Source organism: Glossina fuscipes, unplaced genomic scaffold, assembly GCF_014805625.2.
Source record: "Glossina fuscipes isolate IAEA_lab_2018 unplaced genomic scaffold, Yale_Gfus_2 60, whole genome shotgun sequence".
Classification (NCBI taxonomy): Eukaryota; Metazoa; Arthropoda; class Insecta; order Diptera; family Glossinidae; genus Glossina; species Glossina fuscipes.
This window is the reverse complement of record NW_023998432.1, coordinates 4,963,136-4,972,264: the sequence shown is the minus strand read 5'-3', so window position 1 is coordinate 4,972,264 and position 9,129 is coordinate 4,963,136. Positions and strand designations below refer to the sequence as shown.

The following is a 9,129-nucleotide window of genomic DNA, read 5'->3' as shown; positions in this document are numbered from 1 at the left end:
CCAAGCGATTATCATCTTTTTCTTGCATTGCAAAATTTCTTTAATGATAAAAAATTGGAATCTAAGGAGGATTGTGAAAATCGGCTACTAGAGTTTTTTGCAAATAGAGACCAGGACTTCTATGAGAGAGGCAGTTTGAAGTTACCTTTAAAATGGCAACAAATCGTACAACGAAACGGTGCATATTTGACCCAAATCGGACAATCCGAAGCATGTTAAATAAAGTCCTGAAGTTCATATAAAAATAATGGATTTCTTTTTCCCCAAACTAATATATAGCCCTTTCGTTAAATTCAATCAATGCTTCACAATAGATTCTTCTCTGCTCGAAATTTAATATAGCGGATTTCAATTTTTAATGTCAGCTGTGTTCACTTTTCCCTTTTATCTAATTTTTAATAATGCATTTACGAAGATGATAGTTCTTTACAAGCAATTTACTACAATAAAAACTTTTGGCTGTTATTTTGTTTGATTGTGGATACAGTCGATCTACAAAACGGACTTTGACAAATGCATATAAGAATATTGCATATAATATGCATTTCTATATAATCCATGCTTTTAGTGTGGGTATATAACAAACATTGAACGGCTTATGAACAAATATCATTCTAGTATGTGTTTATCCATATGTACTTGAATGGTGAAAAAGCATATTTATATACGTACTGGAGATTGTTTTTTATTTAGACTTATTTACGTATGTGCATAAATGCCTCAAATGTTTATAAAGACTTTCCGTCCTATATACACAATGTTGTGTGTTGTATTAATTTGTAATACCTTTTTTGCTTTTTTCTTTTATAATTCTTAAACCGGTTTCGTATTGTTTTGCTGTTACTTTTCTTTATTTTTCTATTTCTCCGTTTGTGTATATGTACTTCATACGTTTAATTTGCCCGCTTTAACCTTGAAATTTGTATTTTGTAAATATAATCGTCTACATGTTGTGTGTGAGTGTTTTATTAGCGTACACTTCACCGCCTGCAATCTTTTCACTCTTGGAAAGAAAGTTTGTACACAAAATTTTGGAGATTATTAATACTTGGCCATTGTTAATCACACACGCAAACACACTCGCCTTATTTTAAGCCGTATTCAGACTGTATGAAGAAAAGTAGAGCTTTTAACTTTGTAAATAACACGATTAGGAAGGTTGACTAATGTCAAAAGAGTAAAGTTACAGTATATCAAATGCAATGTAATCTTGCCTTGCTACCTCGTCACATACCAATATGTTAATTTAAGCAAAATAAACATATTTTATTTTATATAAATATTTAACACAATATTACGTTTGACTTTTCTATGTGTTTTTTTTAGTTTCAATTCTCTTTCTCTGCTTTAACAAAAAAATTGCGACGCGAATAAAATGTTTTGTTTTTATCAATAGTTTTTTTCTTGTACATTTATGTATATAATTTATCATTTTTGTGCATGTGTGGTATATACGGTATATACGGTAGTCTACTAAAATCTACACACAGTACGCAGAATTAAGGTTTCTTCCATTAAAAATTGCGTTTATTGGTTAAGGGTAAAAAAACACAGGTCTTAAAATGCAAAACTTTTATTAAATAACAATTCGAAATTCTTTTTTGATGATTTTTATAAACAATAAATGTATTTCAATTCCAAAAAATAACTCAAAAAACTGTAAATACAGCGAAAACATGCCACTAGTAGCTTCGAAAAAAAACACCTTTAGTTAAGAATATTTAGTTTTTGTACTTATTTTCATACATTTAAACAATAATTTATCAATTAAAGTGAGTGTATTTATTTTTCTTTAAACCTCTCAAAATATGGAGATACAAAAATACATTTCTCGGGAGGTTGGAAATGTGATTATAAAGTGGTAACAAATCGTACGAAAAAATAGCAAAAACAATTGGAATTATTCATGTTACTGTTCGAACTATTATAAAAAATTACAATAACACAAAAAACACAAAATATAAGAGCCGATCAGGCCGACCCAACGATCTTACAGAGGGTGAAGAACAAAATATTATTCGAATTGTAGCAAATTAAACCGGAATCAGTTCTGCTGACAAGTTCACCCCGATACCATTCGAAAAAAATTCAAGATCCAACGATTTTCGTAGCCATTCATAAACATGCATCACCAAACCATGACAGATCCTCCATCATGCTTCACAGTTGATAATAAAATTAGGTTTGCTATCGCTGTATTAGGTTTATTTCTTATTCTTTGTTTACCGTTATACCTGAATATATTAAACTCAAACTCGCCAGTAAAAAAATTGATATCATCATTTTTGTGGAATTTTGCCAACCCGACCCATTTTATCATATTAATTTCGCTTCTAAATGTTTTTTTTTTTTTTTTTTTTGAAATATGACTAATTAATGAATAAATTATAAAGTAAATTATTATTTTAATATACGAAAATAAATACAAAAACTAAGCACGTTTAGTGTTTTCGTTGTAAGTACACTGTGGTATGTAATTTTTTTAGACTGAAATATATTTTTTGTTTATGAATTTATGTTAAGTCAAAAAAGTCTTGGATTCTTATTTAATTTAGGTCTGTGTTTCTTAAGAAATATATTTTTTGTCTTTTACCCATAAACGCAGTTTTTAATAGAAGAAACGTTAATTCTTTGCACTGTATGTAGACTTTGTTGGGCTTCTACGTATATGTATATATACATATGTATATGTACATTTCTATACAATTTGCGTCTACGTATATATCTATAGCATATACACGCGTGTATATGTGTATATATCTGTCTATACATATGTGTAAATTTATGTATATACAGTGGGAGCCGAAAAATACATCACCACATCATAATAAATAGAATTTAGATTATGAAGACCATTAAAAAAGTAGCGTTGATATCAAAACAAAGATATACCAAATAAGATTATAGTACAGATATACATTTGTTCTATGGACAAATGGCTAATTTGATTTCATATTATACATGTATACAACAAACGCATTGGAATACAAACGAGGACCACTTTAGAATACTTTTGTTTGACGTAAATCAAAAAGAAAGCATATATTTTTCTCAGTTACACGGTTGCAATGTATAGATTTGATTACCTTTTTGCATGATCTTTATAAATATATCTTTTGCAAAAATCTATTTTACAATTTTCAACCAATCTCTGCAAATAAGAAATTGACGCACCACTCGTCTACTGTTTTCGAGCTGATTTCTTCTAAGAAAATCCCACAATATGGTAGATTACAACACAACATTTTATATCCACCGTAGGAGATATACAAAATCAGCCGAAGATTTTAATTTCTTGAAATGTTAAAGCTTTCATAACATAAAACTAATGATATATGTACCTTTGTCAAGAAAGTTCAAGATCACGCGACTTAACGGCATTGATTCGTTTTTCTTTGAAAGTTATATTAAGAACAAAGCATACTTTATCAAAGAAATTCAAGAGGTAAATATGATTGACAAATGCTGCCAAAAACGTAAACCTGTGCGTCAGTTCTAATGCATTGTTATTTGCATGCCATCAATAAACTCTTCTGAAAAATTGAGTACTTCGCACCGATAGGATTACGAATACTAGTAATTTCGGACCGCGACATACCGTTTTCTTTCTCTTTTCATTTTTAACAAAATAAATGAAATTCGATATATATAAAACTGGGAAGTGTCCCAATAAATCTAATTTTTATTCTTTACACTTTTTTGATATTTTCATTGCTATTCCTTTTCCGCAGAAAACTCTAGTCGTCTTCTACACACAATACTGACTTCCCCTGCTGAGCTGATTTATATTTCAGTCTTAAACTTCCAACAGATGTCGCTCACGACTGTGAATTATATCATGACAGAAATGAATGCAAGTTTTTGTTTGCCATTTGCAGACTTTTTCAAAACTTTGTTGATTTTTTGAAACATTTGTATTATCCGCCTTATATGAATTAAATCGCTTCACCGACTAGTGTTGCTTACAATGTTGGAGCATATAGATTTTTCTTTGGTTATTATATGATATCGAGTATATGTAAAATACACCATTTATGGCTGACTATGCTGAGTAAGTATATATTTTTATTATTTAATGCGATCAATCACTCAAGAGATTCCGCGATACTCGTGTAACATAGTGGTGATCGGAAAGAAGTGAGAAAAGGGAAAGAAATAGGGCAGTGGTGTTTGTGCGTAATCAATAAATGTTATGTTTTTACCGACTGAGCTCTGGCTATAGTTACGAGCAAAATAATCTCTACCGCATACGAGATTGGAAGCGGGCAAATTATGACTTCGTAGTCGAGATTCGTATCTTTTCGGCTACTCAAATGGATATAAAACTGTATACCTCAAAATATAAATTTATAACCCCAAATTTTTCCGTAAAAGCGGAAAAAAAAAAAAAATATTGTGACTATAAATTTAAACTTTTATACCAAGGACCCCAAGTGATTCCGATGTACTTTCGCTGTTGAGCAATTGTAATCATCGCTCACTACGTCATGTAGCTTCAAAATTCAAAAAAACATCCGTACAGCAGTAGAAAACACTGCTTAGCTCCTATAATATTGATTCCAGAGACCTCAAAATCGTTGAGGACAACAAAATCAAGGCATGATAAGAAGTATTCAGTGTGTTCAATCGGATATTCGAATATTTGGAAACATTTATTACACACGATTTGTATTAATTTTTTTAACAAAGTGTAATTGCAATACCAAGGAAAATTTTATGTAAAACTTTCGTAAATAGCGAAATTCGGCAATTCAAATCATTGTTATTTAAAAAACAGTGGTGCTTCTGTATGTTCGCGAAATATTCCTTTTCTAATGCCATCTTCTTTGAGCCTTACATAACGTTGTCTTTTCTGACATTTAGAATTGAAAACAAAATCTTGGCAGCATCAAATGTCGAAAATATATTGTATATGTTTGTTGGCCACGTTTACGAAGGAATAGAATGCTAATAGGTAGATAAATAAGTTTAAAAAACCTCAACTTAGTGTATAAAACAAATGATCAATAACAGCCATTTATTATTGCTACGGTAGTCAGTGTAGATCCTCGGCGATTGGCCCAATCTTTGTGACTAATGAATATTTTGTAAAGTGACGAATACGCCATCTTCAAACATAATTTTCGGATAAATACATAAAAAGAAAAAATGACGCATTCGCGACATTACAAGATTAAGTGTGTAAGCTGTCTCCCGTTTTAAGTAAACCAGGGAACAATGCGAAAAGAAAACCTGCGTGTGGTTAACGGTATTGTTACAAAAATCGTAAATTTATTGGTTTGAGTTTGCATGAAAATTAGTCCCTTTTCTAAGAAACCATATTGAAAAGAAAGGGGAAGCTATAAACACATCACGCTTTACCTGCGTCATGCAAGTGGCAACTCACGAAAAGATTACCATAATTCGCAAAAATTCAGCAGAAAAAGACATACAATGTCGTGATGACTTTAGGTAAAAGCAACTTGTAAAAGGCTTGTAAAAAAAGCCGAATATTTGCGGCAGCCGAATTGGGTCGTGTCAAGAAATTTGAATTGCAATATTCGAACGCACAAGGCCAGAACAAAAATTAAAGCGTTATAAATAATTTGCAAATAGATCTCCTAAGAATTGTAAATACTATACTAGCCTAAGAATCATATTTCACCGGTACGAGCTTAATTTCAAAAGGCATCGAATAACAACATAAAACTGGCGAAAGACACGTTTACGTTACAATAGTTGTCAGTTACAATTAAACATAGCGAGAAAACATGTTTTTCCATCCGGTCCTTTTTTTAATTTTAGAAAACCAAGAAAAGGTACAAAAAATGTGCCTCTGTAATAGTAAATCGTTTAAAAGAACAGCGTTTCACTTGAGTTAAACTTTTCTGTGGTTTTTTTCAATAACGAACAATTCTCGGCTTTTGTAAATGGTCCTGATTCATAAACCGCGATAGGTCTGAATGCGTTTACGGCTATCCCTACCAATGCAACCACATAGTCGCTTATTCGTAAACGCTTTAACCAATAAAATGTTGCGACTCTCATAATTACCGAAATACGCGTACAACTCCGTAAACTCGGCAGATCCCAATTGAATAGAACGAATCACATTGACAAGTAGACATTAAATTCCGCAAAGTAATGAAATGTGCGCAATAATAGGATTATAAACATATACTATATATACATGTACGTTTAAACAGACCAGATAGTTTGTGAGTAAAAGTATTTCCATTACATTTTTAGGCAAACAAAGTGAGGGTTCCATAATTAAGTTTGGTGTTAGAGAAAATGTTCGACATGTAATCAATTATGGAAATAATCATTTTTTATGAACATATTAGCTTAATTTGGTAGTAAAAAAAGTGATTATCCGGAATTGTTACCATTTGCAAATAGATAACGCACAAGTAGGCAAAATTCCTAGGAAATAGAAAAAATAGATTTTATTAAAACTAGTTTGTCTGCAAAGCTCTAAGAAAAGTAGCGATGAATCTCGAGTGAAAGACTGTAATTTCCGTACAATTTCAAACTGTCCAAAAACTCGCGTTTCCTGTCCAAGCAAGTTCATGTACGAAAAGTGGACTTGCAGAAGATCGCTGACATTAGAAGGCAATGCATCCGCGATTTGCGTGTAAATTTATGCATCGGGAGGATGTTTTCCAAATAGAAACCGTGTTTACTCATAGTAGAACAAATCGAGTGCACTTGCAGAATTGCATGAATTGGAGTTCTAATGGCTATCCCACCCACCATATTCTTTTGATTTGGCCCTCAACGACTCTGATCTATTGGTAAATCTCAAAGAAAAATCGTTCTATAAAAGACATCGAAATGTTGAAGAAACGAACTAATTGAGTTGGAGAGTGTTGGTATTGCATCTACTGCTGTCTGTTAAGACCATATATCCTAAGTGAAAGTTTATTATTACAACTTTTGACAGGAACCTTTCATCAACAAAGATCGGAAGGACGGTCGAATGGCGGTAAATGTGGTCAAAATTTTGTGTTAAATATATAATATGATGAATAATACTCTATCAAACTTTTCATGTGTATTGCAAGTGAAGGCACCCTTATTGTGTGCAAAGATCTATTGCAATTCACATTTACTGGGTGATGTTTTTTACAAAACTTCCACACATATGACTTTTCTAGTCATACATCTGCCGTCTAGTAACCAAAGCAGCTTTGTAGTTAACGGTAACGAAAAAGTACTGCAAAGTTTAAAATTATATTATGAAACGCAAATAACTAACATTGTAATTGGAGTGCTTGCTTCAGCACGTGAATTACCAGCTAATATATCTATATTTACTTAAGTTAATTAGTTGTAGATCCGCCAAATGCAAATATATATCGCTTGCTAAATTTACTTTTAATATTGAAATTTTATATATCTTGCTTTAAATAAAATAGCAAGAAATTGTTTAGTTCCATATACAGAAAACATAAAAAATATATGTTCATAAATTTTTTTTTTTTATAAGCTGTGATCTTATGGTTTTGCTGGAATTACTTCTCATAACGAAACAGTAGGATTTTGTAATGCATTAAAATGTCAAAAAGAGGTAAAATGAAATACAGATGGTTTAGGAGAATCTTATTAACTTATTAAAAGTTTTATTTATTGCACTTGGGCACACTGTATATGTCAGCAATGGATTTTCTTTTATGTATCTCTTCACGATTCAAATGAGTGCATTTCAGCGAATATGACCGGTTTTGAATTAAAAGAGAAAGAAATATTTTTGTGCTATACAAAATTTTTGACGTTCTTCACAATAAATTTAAAACTAGAGAATATACTTAACAATATATTCTGCTAAATGTTCATCGATAACCTTAAATGTTGTCTAACATTTTCGTTTTTTCAAATTTCAATTATTCTACTCTATTGCTTATTAAACCATTCACACCAAAGTCCGCGACTCTTTATTTTTCCAAAATAAAACTAGGGTGTTTTCAATTTATCAACCCTTATTAAAACAGCTGATCGCGAAAAAACATACACGTTGAAAAAAAGGATGTTTCTAGCAAATTCTCCAAAAAAAAGAGAAAAAAGGCTTACCTTCACAAATAGCTGCAAATATTGGTTGGCGAAAAGAAAATTCAGTTAAACTTTGTATTCCACTTTTCTGCTATAATTTTCTTACTTTTTCATTTAATAGAAGCACTGTTTTTTTTTTCTTTTCTACCTTCTATCCTAACCAACTTAATAACATATATATGTTCTGTGTGTTATTCCCTATTTGTTAAATTTCTTCAGATTTCGAATACATATGCGTTTGATGTTTTATAGTGCCATGTAGAGAAATCATTCAAGATTGTGTTTGTTTTTAACCGAATGCGTGCTTATACGTTGATATCGTTGTCACACATAAAATAAGATGAAGCAGGAAACGATAAACAAATAAGTGGAAAAAACAATTGCGTCTCAATTAGATGAAAAAAATTCCTATGAGATGGTTTAACCAACTGTTTTCTTTGCGTTTTTGTGACGGTTTTCAAAATGAAGAATTTTTTCTCACTTTTGTTTTACAAGTTAAAAGAAAAAAATTTGATTTGGTATTGTTACGAGTTTTTTCTCTGGGTTTGACTTTTTACCTTTCTTCAATGGTTGCCTCCTTTTATTTTTTGAAAAGTATATTTTCGAAAGCACTTGAAATTCCGTTCCCCACTAGTTATATTAACACTCTTCTCTAAGGAACTTATTTAATTTTAATTTAGTTGGAGATAAATAAACATAACTTATTAGCGTTTTAACAGTTTGTTCCAGAGAGACCTCCCTATTCTGGTTTTCCACCTGGTTAGAGCTGCGGCGTACAATGTAACATCTATGTCACATAACACATACAAAGCTTTCTTCTCTCTTTCTACCAAATACAAAGCACACTGCTATATTGAAACAAACACTTTGATTACCCGTTAAACCAATTTTTCCAACTGCTTCGGCTGAAGACGAATTCAATTCTGTTCGCGATAAGTTAAAGATACGGATGGATTTTAATACAAACGACTCATTTTAAAAGTTGCCATCAGCTGTTTTCATGCGATTAGAGAAAAAAACAGTATTGCCATAATTCAGATAAAACTCAATATTACGGTGTATTCGTTTTTCCAACGTTTGTTGCACGCAAAATGAAGT

The 9,129-nt window shown here is 31.3% G+C and overlaps 1 protein-coding gene across 3 annotated transcripts in view; it reads right to left on the bottom strand.

The window, feature by feature from the left end:
- Nucleotides 1-8,882, bottom strand: part of LOC119637522 (programmed cell death protein 4) — a 36,652-nt gene extending 27,770 nt beyond the window's left edge. The window contains exon 1 of one of the 3 annotated variants that reach the window (XR_005247267.1): nt 8,589-8,881. The gene's annotated coding sequence lies outside the window, so the exon portion shown is untranslated. Of the gene's footprint in view, nt 1-8,588 lie in introns of all 3 variants that reach the window. The other 2 variants (XM_038033583.1, XM_038033582.1) reach the window with 2 other exon arrangements.
- Nucleotides 8,883-9,129: the final 247 nt, after the last annotated feature.